Here is a 16,324-nt window from a genome sequence, read left to right as displayed (position 1 = left end):
GACATCCCAAGTAGTAATGCTCTTGTTTGGCAGGTTTGGACCTAGCAATTACTCCTCCAGCAGGTCACAGGCATGTGGGAGATCTGACTCTCTGCCAATCCCTTTATCCTTCCTTGCCGTGACCCAACAGCTTATTTTCTGGTGTACCGAACGTCTTTCTGCTTTTATTTATAAAGGGAGTACTCCAAACAATCGGTAACATCAGAAGATGAACTGGAGGCCATACTGAGTACATGCATTTACTAAGCAAGTGTCCCAGCCATGATATGAGATGAGGCAACATACATGCACGTATTGAGTAGGCTAGCATGGGCAGGCACTCGGGGAGTAGTCTTCTGGTATCAAGGAAATATATTATCCAAAACGCTCTCGCCCGCTTGGTTCAGGAAAAGGGTGCAACTTTCCTCGATCAGGTCACAGATATCCTGATATCTATAACTGGATTTATAGGGAAATGAGGAGAGCACTCTGCAAGCATATAAATGCTGTGGTTATCCTTTTATTAGTCGACTACTTGTACACGACAATGTTTCTGGCCCTATATGCCCTTTATCAAGTGTAACAAACAGAACGTGTCGGCTTCTTAAAACACCCCTACTATCCCCTCACCAGTGAAATCCCAAGGAGGTGTGTGTAAAAGTCCATCTTTTCAGTCCATATGTAAATAGTTAATCAAACAGGTGTGTGGATATCTTTGAATAAAGGTTCAGAGTATCTGTGTTTGTGTCCATTCTTCAACCTTTCCACACAATTGTAACATAGTAGCAACATTTATAATCATTCGTGTTCAAAATCATTTTGATACATTGTTTATTCCCCACATTACTTTCTACTCATGTCGTGTACAAGTAGTCGACTAATAAACAGATAACTGCAGCATTTATATGCTTGCAGAGTGCTCTCCTCATTTCCCTATAGATCGAGTAGTCTTCTGATGTGGGGGGTACAGCACTTGAGTGGTTTTAGCCCCTATTACTATGCTCCTGCTACTCTTAAGTGCAGCATAGCCAAGTATCTACACAGTGTCTGTATCACTTTAAGTTTATCTAATACTGTATAGGAGAGGCTTAATTTGTTTGTGTTTGTTTTTTCCATTCTATATTGATTTGATCAAGAATTATGAATTAGGCCTATCCTGCTGTTGAGATGAAATACAATCATCTTGAATGCTATATGTAAACTATAATGGTCAATAATGGTTTAGGTCTGTAGATGGAGCCACAAGCTAGCATCTGCAGTTTGCTGCAGTATAATACAGATTTTTATTATTTGACTATTTGCAATAGTGCAAGCAACATCTGATTGGCTAATACAGGTTGTAGCAGAGCAGCCATACCTTGGTTAGTCAATATGGTAACTCGTAATTTCATAGCTGTCAAAGGGACTTTAAATTTTCTATATGTGGGTCATTACATACATTCATCCATACATTCCTCGCGAGAGTGTCATTGGCTGTCAGCAAGAAGTATGCTGGGAGTTCTGCAACATTTTGGTGGTGCAACAATGCTATGAAAGGTATATGTCACCTCTAAATTCAGTTGTACAATGGTAGGTAGCAAACACACTATTATATGGATGCACCAAATACACTATTTTAGGATTTGGTGGAATCACAAATCATTTGTGAAAGATTTGGGCGAATACAGAACTAAATCCGAACCCCAATTTGCATATGTAAATCAAGGAAGTGAGCAGGAAAGAGAACCACGCACACAGTGGGCTGCTAAATAAATCCTCGACCAAACTCACAGCGCAATGTCTTCCCAATCCGACACACTGAGAAGCCACCTACGCCTACACCACACCTACAACTACATGCATCCAACACAACACAACTTTCAGAACGCCACATGATGCCTCTTCACCCGACAGTCGTGTTGTATGTAGTTTGTAGGTGCGATGTTTCTATAAACTTACATTATATTTGGCGCTTCCGACTGGTCGTCTGCGTTTCCTCTCAGTGCATCAGATCTGAAGACATCGGTCCATGGAGTTCAGGCCTTAGGACCTTCAAATGCTGGGCTAGAATAAGAGGGAACAGCTGATAATAAAAAAAGTTACTGAACTTCTATCAATGTGTGCCCATAAATAAGTGACTTTGTACTGTCTCTCTCCATGGAGCGATCTTCTTTCGTCATCCTCCTTCTTCGCGCGGCTGCTCATGCGCAGTAGAGCAAAAAGCCGAACTTTAAATAAAAAGTTGGCTATTTCGTTCAACTGCAAATGCGTTTGCCCCAGGAAATTTGAAGAAAGAAGAAGACGGAAGTGGATCGCTCCGTGGTGCTCACTGGTATAACTCCGGGCCGGTGCAGTTTTCTGCTGATAGGAGCACCGGCCCGGGGTTTCAGATACAAGTCAATACAATCACTTGGGGGTGCCTACTATTTGGCAACCCAAGTGCACCAGCCTTTCCTTCTCCTTTAAGTAAATATTGCCCTTTTACATATTTTGCCTTGAAGCACCATTTTGTGATGGTCTGTGTGCTGCCTCAGAGATCACCTGACCAGAAATACTACAACTGTAAACAGGAAGAAGTGTGGCAGCAAATGAAAGAACTCTGTCTAATAATTGGCTCATGTGACCTAACATGTATAGTTTGTTTTGTGTGCACCATGAATCATACAATGCCAGGGGGCGGCCCTTATTTTTTAATATGGCAGTTTTCTATTTATGATTACCCAATGGCACATACTACTAAAAAAGTTTAGGAATTATTTAATTAAGAATTAGGAAAATGGTTTATTTACATGAAGCAGGGTTTTACATATAGCTGTTTATGTAATATACTTTTATAGAGACATTGTTTGAGGAGTATAGTTTTCCTTTAAAATGCTAAGAAGCTACACAAAACTGCATAGTCTGATGCAATAAGTAGGTTCAATTTATTATAATATGGTGTGTGTTTGACAATAATAATATATTATTTCAGTGTCTACATACTTTATTCTTTCAGATTGGCATGACTGGCTGGACTATAACTTTCAAGATTCTCCAGGCATATTGGGAGCTATTGTCTAACAACCATAAGAATGCTGCACAATAACCCCCATATGTAACAAAAGGCACAAAGTTTGCACAAGTGTGGTGACCTGTAGCAACCAGTTTGCTTTTAAAAAGGTGTCCATTAAATGCTACCTGCTGATTGGTTGCTATAGGTGATTAGACCTTTGTAAATGTGGCACCTTTAATTACTTTAATATTCCCCTTTGACCCAAGGATAACTTGCCAGTTCCTGTTCCTAGTGTATAAAAGCGAAGGCAAATGAAGGAACAGGTATTCACTCCACTATAGGAGGACCTGGAGTGAATGTAAACATCAGTGCAGGAGTCCAAGACCAAGCCCTAAGGTAATTCCTATGGGAAACCAGGGTGAAAGGAACCCATGAATGAGGCTTAGCAAGTAACAGGATAGTTCCTGTGATAGTTCACCCCAGGAGTGTAAGAGAGCAGGGCTAGTGAGCGAGAGCAGTGCTGTTCTTCACCAATGAGAAATTGTGTATGGTTTGAATTCCCCATGCAACACCCTCATCGGTGTAGGGACCACCAATCTACCACCACAAGTAAAGAGTTTGGGCAAACAAGGAGCTAAACTTGTTTATTACCCTGGGATGAATACTATCCAGTCCTGGACCTTTGCTCACCTTTACCCTTGTTCTAGTCTCTTAACTGAACTCATAGTTAGAGCTATCTTCAATAACCCTATACTTCCTTACTTGCTAAATGACAATGGGACCAGTCCCTGGGCTGGATCAACTTGTACTATGAGCTATCTTCCATAACCCTCTATTCCCTCACTTGCTAAACAGCCATCCAACCCCTTATTATATTATTATTATATGATCCCCTTATATATTTATACATAGTTATCATATCAACCCATAAGTGCCTCTTCTCTGGCCAAGCCTGGGCTGCTTTGATTTTTTTGCCCAGGCTGCTTTTTACTCCAAGTCCAGTCCTGTCCAGTAGTGATGTGCGTGTTGACCCAAAATCCACAGTGACCCGTGGATTTGACTCCAGTTGGGTGGGTTGAAATTTGACCAACTATTGCAGGTTAGGGTTAAGGAAGTACACTCCTCTTCTGCTCCTGAAGATTCCCTGCCTTTTATCCAGAGGCGCAGACAGAAGTAGCATAGTAGAATGAGAAGACGTGGGTACAGATTAGGAGCAGGTCCTACAATGCCAAAATTTTGCAGGTTAGTGTCGGGTGTGGGTCGAGTTTTACCTGACCCTCACATCACTAGCCCTACAGAGCATTTGTTTTTCAGATGTCAGAAAAAAGACAAATTTTCATTAACTATGAAAAATAAAGTAGCAGAAATTAGCCATTCTATAACAGTTAACTTAAAGGTGAACCACCCCTTTTAAGAAATGTGAACCCAATACAGGACCCCACTTAAAACTTTGTTTTACTCCTTACTGCAATAACCTTTTCCATCTCTATTTTATCTTGACTGATAGCTTTTGATTTTCTTCGCTTACAAGGGGAATATATTGACATGTATACAGACTTAAGGTTGAACTTGATGGACGTGTGTCTTTTTTTCAGCCTAACTTACTATGTTACTATGAATATTTATTTAGCAGGATTTTTAAAGACATTCCATAATGAAATCTTTCCCAGTTAATATATTGCAGAGATGCCTTACCAGAGGTGTACTGTCAATTTATTGTAGTTCTGGATCTATTGTACTAAAGGAGCACCTCTTCTAATCAATAAATCTGTCACAGCACCTAGCGTTACAATTCCAGCAAGGGCTCAGCAAGACAAGTTTGCAGCAGAACAACACACTGTTCATTAGATGGGGGTTTTTGAAGGGAAATAATTAACACACACCCCTTCAACCTAAATACTGCAACTTTGCAGAACCCAAGAAACAGAGGCCAGATTCTGTGCCAATCGCAGAGTCTGGGGAAATTATACATAAGGCACAACATTTTAAAGGGGTGGTTCATCTCTAAATAAACTTTGAGTATGATGTAGAGAGCAATATTCTGAGACAATTTGCAACTGGTTTTCATTTGTGTTTTTATTTGTGCTTTTTGAGTTATTTAGCTTTTTATTCAGCAGCTTTCCAGCCTTCTATTCCAGCCATCTGGTTGCTAGGGTCCAAATTATCATAGCAACCATGCATTGATTTGAGACTGGAATATGAAAAGGAGAGGCCTGAGTAGAAAGATGAGTAATAAACAGTAGCAATAATAATACATGTGTAACCTTACAGAGCATTTGTTTTATAGATGGGGTCAGTGACCTACATTTGAATGCTGGAATGAGTCAGAAGAAGGCAAATAATTGAAAAATCAAATTTGGCCAATTGAATAGTTGCTTAGAATTAACCATTCTATAACAGGTAACTTAACCATCCCTTTACACTGCTCACACTTAGGGTGTATTTATTAACATTGGAGACAAACACCACCAGTGATGTTGCCCATAGCAACCAATTAGCCATTAGCTTTGAACAGTCACCTACAAGTTCCAAAACAAAAGCAAAGATCTAATTGGTTGCTATGGGCAACATCACTGGTTATATTTGGCTCCAATGTTAATAAATATGCCCCCTACTAGAGTAGACTGATGAGGGTTAAGTTTACCACACACTGGACCTTTCCAGTACACTATGTAACAGCACAGATCCCCAAACTGCATTTAAAATGTCTTTATTATTGGCACTAGGCACAGACTTGCATCTCAAGTCCCATGGGAACATAACAAAGAGTCGTACAAGCTGTATCAGTGCCCAGGGCAGCTAAAAACAAGTCATTTTTAGCACAGTTTGGTGCTGTTTTACTAAATAAGGCATTCCCCCAACATTATTTGGATTAGAATTCTCTAGCAAATGATGGAACAGCCGGAGTTCCCTCAGTATTAACAGCAATAAAACCAAACTCATGAAAGGGAAGATTTTAATTTCCTATTTATTTGAATAAAACTGTGATACAATCTGTCTGTCATGTCACCAGAAAAATACCTCTAAAGTAGAAATAAAATATTCCTACAACTGTTGTACAGTTAGGACACTCCAATCTGTTCGCAGACACTCATTGGGGGAAATTTACTAAAGGGCAAAGTGACTAAGCGGTACTTCACACCCTAATGCCAGGCGAAGTTGCGCTCTGACGAATGAGTGTAACTACGTTAATTCACTAAGATTGGGATTTGACTGAAAGTTACCAATTGCGCCAGACTTGCCTTCGTCAGCTCAGACCAGGCGAAGTGCAATAGAGTAGATAGGACCTGGTCAAAAAGTCTTAGTCCCAAAAAACGCTGGCGTCTTTTACTTTTTACAGGGTAATAGGCTGCAAAATATTGTAATTTTATTTTGGGATACCCAGCTTCCCCCCTACATTCCCTAACATATGGCACATAAACTATACACTGAGCTCATGTGTAGGGCAATATAACAACTCTATTTTATTTTATTAAGGTTCCCTGGGCTTGTGTAGTCTAATGTATTGGCTGCGACATATAAGTCTGTTTAACTTCCCGCTGTATGCAAATTAGTCAACGCTAGCTTAATTTCGCTTTGCTTGCCACAGTAACGCTAGTGCAACTTTCGGCGCCCTGAACCCAACTTCGGATTTTCGCAAATTAGTGTATTGGCTGCAACGTCTGTTTAACTTTAATTTCCCACCGTATGCAAATTAGCCAACGCTAGCGTAACTTCGCTTTGCTTGCCGCAGTAACGCTAGCGCAAATTTGCAAGCGTTTGCGCCCTGAACCCAACTTCGGAATTTCGCAAATTAGTGTCGTCTTCGCGAATCTACTCCTGGCGAAGTGTTGCGATGTCGGCAAAGCTGAAGCAATTTTGGAGTTAAAGGGATCCTGTCATCGGAAAACATGTTTTTTTCAAAACGCATCAGTTAATAGTGCTACTCCAGCAGAATTCTGCACTGAAATCCATTTCTCAAAAGAGCAAACAGATTTATTTATATTCAATTTTGAAATCTGACATGGGGCTAGACATATTGTCAATTTCCCAGCTGCCCCATGTCATGTGACTTGTGCCTGCACTTTAGGAGAGAAATGCTTTCTGGCAGGCTGATGTTTTTCCTTCTCAATGTAGCTGAATGTGTCTCAGTGAGACATGGGTTTTTACTATTGAGTGTTGTTCTTAGATCTATCAGGCAGCTGTTATCTTGTTATCTGGTTACCTTCCCATTGTTCTTTTGTTTGGCTGCTGGGGGGGAAAAGGGAGGGGTGATTTCACTCCAACTTGCAGTACAGCAATAAAGAGTGATTGAAGTTTATCAGAGCACAAGTCACATGGCTTGGGGCAGCTGGGAAATTGACAATATATCTAGCCCCATGTCAGATTTTAAAATTGAATATCAAAAAATCTGTTTGCTCTTTTGAGAAATGGATTTCATTGCAAAATTCTGCGGAGCAGCACTATTAACTGATTCATTTTGAAAAAAATGTTTTTTCCCATGACAGTATCCCTTTATGGTAAATTTGTTCCCATTAGAACAGCATTTTTTGGACTTTTTCAGGTTGAGCCCCTGCTTTTTGAGGAGCAACTTTTGGCTGGGGTATATTGTCCCTTTAGAAAAGCAATGTTTACATCCCCTTTAGGGAAGGCTGTCTCCCTTGGACTCCATTTTAATCAAATAATCCAAATTTTAAAAAGGTATTTCCTTTTTCCCTGTAATAACACAATAATACCATGTCCTTGATTCCAGCTAATATATCATTAATCCTCAATAAAGGCAAAATCATACTATTGGATTCATTTATTGTTTAAATGATTTTTAAGTAGACTTAAGGTATGGAAATTATGAAAAGGTAATAACCCCCAGGTCCTGAGCATTCTGGATAACAGGTCCCATACCTGTGCCAAATATTATGTGAATATTTTATCAATAAACTGCAATACTAATGCAATAAATGTAACTTATTTTTAAATGCAATGGTGGGATGTTTCCTGTTACCCCATTATATATTGTGTTCTTTAAATCTATGTTTCAGACATCTGTGCATCCAGTGTCTTGTGGCATCTCCAACAAAGATTATGAGGTGTGTCCCCTGAAACAGAACAAAGAAAGAAAGGTAAGAACATATACAATAGCTTGTAATTGATACAAACTAGGGATGCACTGAGTCCACTATTTTAGGATTCAGCCAAATTCCTAACCCTTTGTGAAAGATATGGCCAAATACCAAACCGAATCAGAAGCCTAATTTGCATATGTAAATTAGGGAAAGGAGGGGGATGGAGAACTGCATGTCCACTGTGCAGTTAAATTCATTTTTTTCCTTTCTTGTGTCTTCTATTTTATGTAGGGTTTAAAAACCCAATAAAATTTTCATTATAAAACATTTTTGACTTCCTTGTTTGTATGCCGAAAAGCCATGTGATTTTTTTGGATACAGATTTGGTTTTGCCAGGCACTTGGTTTCAGCCAAATCCAAATTCTACTAAAGAAGGCTGAGTCTTTACCGAATTCTGAAATGAATCCTGGATTCTGTGCATCCTTAATCCAAACTAAGATATAATTAACCCTTATTGGAAGCAAAACCAGCCTATTGGGTTTATTTAATGTTTACATGATGATCTGTTAGACTTAAAGGAACAGTAACGTCAAAAAATAAGTGTTTTAAAGTAATGAAAATCTAATGCAGTGTTGCCCTGCACTGCTAAAACTGGTGCGTTTGCTTAAGAAACACTACTATTATTTATATAAATAAGCTGCTGTGTAGCAATGGGGGCAGCCATTCAAAGGAGAAAAAGCTCAAGTTACACAGCAGATAGCAGTTAAGCTCTGTCTGTCTAATGGTGTTATCTGTTATCCATTAGTTAACCTGTGCCATATAGCCGTTTTTCAATTTCCGCCATTGCTCCACAGCAGCTTGTTTATATGAACTATAGTAGTGTTTCTGAAGCAAACTGATCAGTTTTACCAGTGCAGGGCAACAGTACATGATATTTTCATTCCTTTAACACACTTACATTTTTTGGTGTTACTGTTCCTTTAAGGTGGGGAGACCCAAATTACAGAAAGAGCCGTTATCTGGAAAACCCCAGGTCCCGGCCACTCTGGATAACAGGTCCATTACCGGTATTGGCAAATAGGGATGTGCATATGAGTAAACAGTATGCTTTTACATCTTTTCCTTTGAGCCACTGCATAGTAACATGGGAACAACGTAAGATGCATGTCCATCAAGCTCAACCTTTTTAGTCTATATATAACCTGCCTAACTGCTAGCTTATCCAAAGGAAGGCAAAAAAAAAACAATTGAAGACTCTCCAATTTGCCTCAGAGGTGGAAAAAATTCCTCCCTGACTCCAAGATGGCAATTGGACCAGTCCCTGGATCAACTTGTACTATGAGCTATCTTCCATAACCCTCTATTCCCTCACTTGCTAAAAAGTCATTCAACCCCTTCTTAAAGCTATCTAATGTATCAGCCAGTACGACTCAGGGAGAGAATTCCCCAACTTCACAGCTCTCACTGTAAAAAACACCTTCCTCATATTTAGCTGGAACCTTTTTTCTTCTAATCAGAATGGGTGACCCTGTGTCAGCTGGAAAGACCTATTGGTAAATAAATCATTAGAGATGTTATTGGACGATCCCCTTATATATTTAGACATAGTTATCATATCACCCTTTAAGCACCTCTTCTCCAGTTTGAACAACCCCAATGTGGCCAGTCTTTCCTAATTGCTGAGATTTCCCATACCTTTTACCAGCTTAGTTGCCCTTTTCTAATTCAATAATGTCCTGTTTGAGCACTGGAGACCTAAACTGTAAACTGTACAGTGTATTCTAGATGGGACCTTACCAGTGCTCTATACAGTGGAAGAATAACCCCCTCCTCCCACAAATCTATGCCCCTGACACTGTTTATGGGAATAATTCAGTTTCTAACATAAACGTGAAAATGTCTGTGTATAATGTTCTCTTTAAATATTCCCAGAACCGATTATAGCACCCCAAAGTAGGACTTGTAATCTTAAATTTCACATGTAGATGATGAGAATCATTCCTGCAAGCACTACATCAGTCATCTTCTTATGTAACATATTGGCCTGCAACTTCAGAATGACTGTGTCCACAGCAACAGAAAGAGCAAATGCCCTTGGAGACCATATGAACAATAAAGAATTTAATTTACAGCAAAGTATAAATATATAAGACTGACTTTTCCTTAAGCTTGATTGTTGGATGCTCCATACATTTTCCTAGCAACTTGCAGCTACTAGTATTGACTGCTTATACCTCCATTCCGCCTGTTCCGCCCAATTGTTTATATAGTCCATAGAGAACCCAGGAACTACTGCCTGTCTGGACCACATGGTCTAGTGGGTCGTGACCATGGATGAAACTGGCTTGCAACAAAAAAACTTATGTTAATGCATTATTGACAGCTCTCTCAATGGCATACACCATGCCAACTCTGAAACTATGACCCAGAACTTGTGCCCAGCTAGAGGGGGCATCACATGCAGCTTTTACTACTTAGTGAGTGCCTGATGGAATTCTGGGCAACGAAACACTGCGTTCTGCATACATTTGTATTTGAATTGCACTTTATATAAGGGGATCAGATAATAATCTATCTAATGCTTTATTTACCAGTAGGTCTTTCCAGCTGACACAAGGTCACCCATTCTGATTAGAAGAAAAGAAATTCCGCCTAAATATTCGAAAGGTGTTTTTTACAGTGAGAGTGATGAAGATGTGGAATTCTCTCCCTGAATCAGTGGTACGGGCTAATACAGTGGTACAGGCTGATACATTAGATAGCTTTAAAAAGGGGTTGGATGGCTTTTTAGCAAGTGAGGGAATACAGGGTTATGGAGTACAAGTTAATTCAGAGACTGGTCCGATTGCCATTTTGGAGTCAGGAATGATTTTTTTCCCCTCTGAGGCAAATTGGAGAGGCTTCAGATGGGCCTTCCTCTGGATCAACTGGCAGTTAGGCAGGTTAAAAAAAATTAAAGGGTTGAACTTGATGGACGTGTGTCTGTTTTCAACCTAACTAACTATGTAACTGTTATTTTGCACTTAGGTCTCTGTAGTGTCATACTTGCAACACAATATCAGTTTACATCTCTTTTGTACCATTGAGGAAATGGATCCACACCACAAAATAATTTTTTGGAATCTTGTGGTTGAGTTGGTTTTGTCCTCAGGGATTCTGAAAGTCAGCTCTACTTATAATGCAAATTTGTTTTTCCACTCAAGTGTTTCATTTTATTTTTTTGAATCCCCTGAGGCTACATAAAATAAATGATATATTGTCAGTGAATTTAAATATACCACCAGAAAATAGATACAATCTTAAAGGTATCAGATTTTAAATGTTAAAATTAAATACATCAACAGTTTACGGGATGCTTTATACAAACAAGGAGAACTTGTATGTTTGTTGGCAGGATTAGAATGAAGCCAATTTGGAGAAACCTCACAAACCCCAACAGAGTTTCCTGGTGCTTGTTGGTAGGGGAATCTGCAACCGCCCAACCAAGGTACGTAGAAGGATCACCGGCACACAGGAGTTTAGTCAGCAGGGCAAGCCCTTGCAATTTTATTAATGCAGTGCGATTAAAATGATTAAAAAAGGATAAAAATGAGCATGAAGCCAAAACTCAGAGGTTCCATTTGAAGTAGGAAAACAAATTACTCTCAAAAGGCTATTTAGAACTTCTAGGAGTGGCAACTGCATGTTCCTGTGTGTCCTTGTGCCGTCTCAGCTGATAATGTCCTGGAAAGTATCATTGTCTGGTCTACTACTTATCCATCTTAAGTCCTGCACCCAAGACATCAGCATGTCCTCTGTTCAACTAGTGATCCATAGCTGGTAGACATCTCTCCATTTTTATTGCATTTATTCCTCTGGGGGTCTGTATCTTTCCCAGGCAGACAGGTACAGCTTGTATTAGAAGACAGGCATTTGAATCTACCACCCATTTCCCAGTGTGGTTCCCTGCTTTTATGGTGTAAGTTACATAACAGATAATAATGTTCCTCCAATGATACAGCCCCGGACTTTTAAAATACAGAAGTGGCACACCACCCCAAAAAAACCTGCTGCTTTAGGCTCACATACCTCCCAACATTTTGGAAATAGAAAGATGGACACAAAGATTTGTCACATGTATCACAGCGGTAGCAGTATGTGTGGTCACACACCCCCCAATTTCCATGTTCACTTTACTAAATTTGGCAGGTTATGAAAGTTTGAACACATTTCAGTGGTTTTATGTGTTATTACAGTTTTGCTAATGAAGGTGAATTGCCCTTTAAGCTGCAAGTCAGTTCCCCAAGAGACCTGCTTATCTTAAATTGTTACAATTTCTTTGCTTATATCAAATTGTTTAATTGAATCTAAGTGCACCTGCCACATATTCTGGCCTCTCTGCCAAAAGCCAATTACGTTTTAGAAACTTTGTATATTTTTCCAGCTGTTCACTGCAGGAGATCAAAGAGAATATCGGGACTTTTCAGTAACAATCCGGGACTGCGGGTTGAGCTGTCAAAATTGGTACTGTCCTGGGAAAACTGGGACAGTTGGGAGGTATGGGCCCAGGCCTACTTTCCTGGCGTCATCCTGAGCTACAGTATGTTCGCCCAGTCATCAACAGTTATAGGTCCTTCTGTCAGTAATTTGCACCCAAAACTTACCTGCTCCAATGAAATGAATATAATCATTATCCTCTGATTTCTAGCTAGAGCAGGGAGCACTGTGGAGGGGGAGGCCACGGACGAATTGGGGGCAGGGTCAGACTGAGCTGGTGGGGCACGGGGTCCCCAGACCCGTTCCTGCCTGAAACCACTGCCCCGACCTCCCTCTCTGGCCCTGATCGCAGCTGTGATAAGAAAAATGTACATCAGGCAGCTGCTGGGTAGGGAAGGGGGTTTTGTGGCTGAGGCAGCAGCCCCGGTGAGCCCCAGTCCAAAGCTGAATGGGGGTGGTGATTGGGGCAGAAGCGGCAGAGCCAGGGGTGGGGCATGCCTGCTTTAGACACTGCCAGAAACCTTCAGATCCAGGTTGGTCTCTCTGCTTTGTGATGTTCATGCAGATCCAGGCTTAAATATCCTGCATCCAGTAATCTTCTTCTTGTGAACTACAATTCCCATAATTCCCCACAGACCTCCCAACTGTCCCATTTTGAGTGGGACAGTCCCTCTTTTGACAGCTCAATCTGCCCCTGTTAATTTTAAGATTAACAGGTCTCTTGGGACAAGTTAGACTCACATCTTAAAGGGTAATTCATGTTTATTAGCAAAACTGTAATAACTGAAAAAAACACAGAAATGTGTTCAACCTTTCATAACGTGCCAAATTTTTAAAATTGATCATGGTTATTAGAGTGTGGTTAAAAAAATCCACTGCGCTATTCGCGGCGACTCTTTTTGGCCCACCTTTTTATTACCAAAATGTTGGTAGGTATGGACTATTCCTGCTTAAAATACATTGACACAATTCAACACCATAAAACTGGGGATATTTAACTGAATTTGGGAATCTTCTGTGAGCTATTTTCATGAACTCAAGTCTAGAGATGGGTCGTTGCAACAGTAGGGGGGCACATCACCAAAGTCAAGCCTAGAAAACCATGGCATGTTTTATACAAAGAGTGAAGTATATCACACTCAAATTATACATTAGCCATTGCTGCACAGAATATAAATCACTAAAATAATAGATTAAGACCATTCATTCAGACCTTGTTTTGATAGAAGTCCATGCTGGGATTATTTTCTGTACATACACATTTAGTACAGGATCATTTCTATTTGTCAGAACCTGTGTCTGAAATGTTTTCATTGTGTGAATGGAGGGGATTTTTTTCAAATAAACACTATAATGCTGACTTTGGCCATGGTCTGGATTTGGCCATTGGGTCACATTTACGGACAGCACACGATTACCCACTGAACAGCATGAGGCTTGGCACTTGTCAGATCTAATGCTTTTATGAGACTCTATTAAACAGGTCACGACAGTATATTGCGTAGATAAGAACTGCCTTCTAAAAATGCTTCAGCACTGTACCCTTTAATTGTTTATCCTTATATAAAAGGAGTAGCTGTCAGCATATTTAATCAACTCTCAAGCTGCTGACGTTCATGCCCCCAAAATCTCTTCTCTCCTTTGTAACACTAATAAGAGAAGTTTCTAGGATTCCACCTCTACCTGAATTAGATGCATCATACTCACTGGGTAAATCACATCATCAAAACAGACCCTGAGGTTCAGGTATGATTTACTCAGACAGTTACCCTTTGTCCCTCGTCCCTCAGGGCTCGGTATTGGGTCCACTTTTATTTAACTTGTTCATTAATGACTTAGGGGAGGGTATTGTAAGTAATGTATCAGTGTTTGCAGATGACACAAAACTATCCAGCCCAATTAATTCCATCGAGGATGTAGCATCCTTGCAACAGGATCTTGACCAACTGTCAATCTGGGCAGCTAAGTGGCAAATGAGATTCAATGTTGATAAATGTAAAGTCATGCACCTGGGATGTAAAAATATCCAAGCCACTTATACCCTTAAAGGGGTGGTTCTGCTTTGAGTTAACATTTAGTATGTTATAAAATGGCCAAGTCTAAACCAGTTTGCAATTGGTCTTCATTATTTATGTTTTTTAAACTGATCCCATCTAAAAGCAAATGCTCTGTAAGGCTACACATGTATTGTCATTGCTACTTTTTATTGCTCATCTTTCTATTCAGGCCTCTCCTATTCATATTCCAGTCTCTTATTTAAATCAATGCATGGTTGTTGGGAAATTTGCCTTCCTCTCAGTTAGGATCAAATATAAGGTACTGTTTCAGTGGTTGTTCACCCTTGAATTAACTTTTAGCATGATGTAGAGAGTGACACTCTGAGACAATTTGCAATTGGTTTTTATTTTTGATTATTTGTGTTTTTTGAGTTATTTATGCAGGAGCTCTCCAGTTTGTAAGTTCAGCAATCTGGTTGCTAGGATCCACATGACCCTAGCATCCATGCATTGACTTGGATGAGAGACTGGTATATAAACAGGAGAGGACCTGAATAGAAAGGTGAGTAATAAAAAGTAATTAAAAGAAACTAATAACCAGATCAAAATGAAGCTCTCTTCTTACCACCTGCCCTATGGTATGTCCTAAGAGGCTCACTTAGTGCTCACAGTCAATGACCCCTATAAACTAGTGATGATTGCTCTCTTACAATATTGCTCCACCCAAATGCTGAACCCAAAGAGTGCAGGGAATTGTTGAAACTGCCAACATTTCAGACCTGAACTAGGGGAGCGCAAGCAGAGGAGGTACATGCCCAGCACCCCACACAGTTATCAGCAGTTGTCTCTACACCCCCTTTAATGCAACCATTAAAACTGTAGGGAATAAAGGGGAATGGCTTATAAGTAATAAATAAATATAATATATGGGAAATGATTTAACTGCACAGTGTTATGGCTTATGAACTAAACAGTCTGTTATTTCTGCATTTGTCTCCGTAGGTAACAAGCAGAGCACAAAACACAGTCATCCATATAATATGCATCCCCAAGGATTGGGAAGTGTGTCCACCAAAGAACCCTACATGCAGTGGATGTTACTGGGCACAACAGCAAATTAATTTTATTGCACCCAACATATCCAGCGGTTGTCTTGTTTTACCAATATATGTTGAAATTGCTCTTAACGTTTGGGGCCCTCTGCAGCTGCAGGGTCTGCTTCTTCTGTAGTTCCACCCCTGCCCACAAGACAGGCAACAGGGCACTGGGCAGGTACCTGTTAAATGGTCTTCTGCCTACCCCTAGTCCTGGGTATCGTTCTCCCTCTGTTGTACTCACCTCCCTCTCTTCCCGACTGTCACTCTCCCCTACCTTTATCCTCTGCCCTTCCCCTCCGCTGCTCTCCCTGCCCTCCCCACTGTTATTGCACATGGACACGCACACTTGTGCACGCTCAAAAGGGGAACGTGGCCCTTGATTCCAGTAAAGGGGGATTTGTTGTGCTCGTACTGCATATAGTGCTGGGAGCTGTGCCCTGAAAAATAAAGAAGGTTTGTTGTATTCTCACTGCAGATAGAGCTGGGAGCTGTGCCCTGAAGATTAAAGCAAACTTCATGTGCTTGGATTGAGAATGTGGAGACACTGTGGATGTCTGTACCAGCTCTGTGTGATTCCCGGTGAGTCTGACTGAGGGAGATATTGAAACTCCAGCGTGTTCCCTGGATGAAGACAAGTGTGTTGTCTGTGTGCCTGCTACGTGGGAGCAACTACTCTGTCCAACAGGAGAGGTATTTGGGCAGGTAGCACTATCTGGGGAAAGTTAAAGGGGTGGTTCACCTTTAAGTTAACTTTTAGTATGT

The 16,324-nt window shown here is 40.4% G+C and overlaps 1 long non-coding RNA gene across 1 annotated transcript; it reads left to right on the top strand.

Moving 5' to 3' along the window:
* Positions 1-5,308: 5,308 nt before the first annotated feature.
* On the top strand, positions 5,309-16,239 carry LOC121401107. The gene is made up of 5 exons (XR_005966134.1): positions 5,309-5,350; positions 7,969-8,049; positions 11,387-11,479; positions 15,468-15,737; positions 16,038-16,239. It is a non-coding gene; the product is annotated as an uncharacterized LOC121401107 (long non-coding RNA).
* The last annotated feature ends 85 nt before the right edge of the window (positions 16,240-16,324 follow it).

This window comes from Xenopus laevis, chromosome 3L (assembly GCF_017654675.1).
Source record: "Xenopus laevis strain J_2021 chromosome 3L, Xenopus_laevis_v10.1, whole genome shotgun sequence".
NCBI lineage: Eukaryota > Metazoa > Chordata > Amphibia > Anura > Pipidae > Xenopus > Xenopus laevis.
The sequence above is the reverse complement of the archived record's forward strand: the minus strand, read 5'-3'. Positions and strand labels throughout refer to the sequence as shown.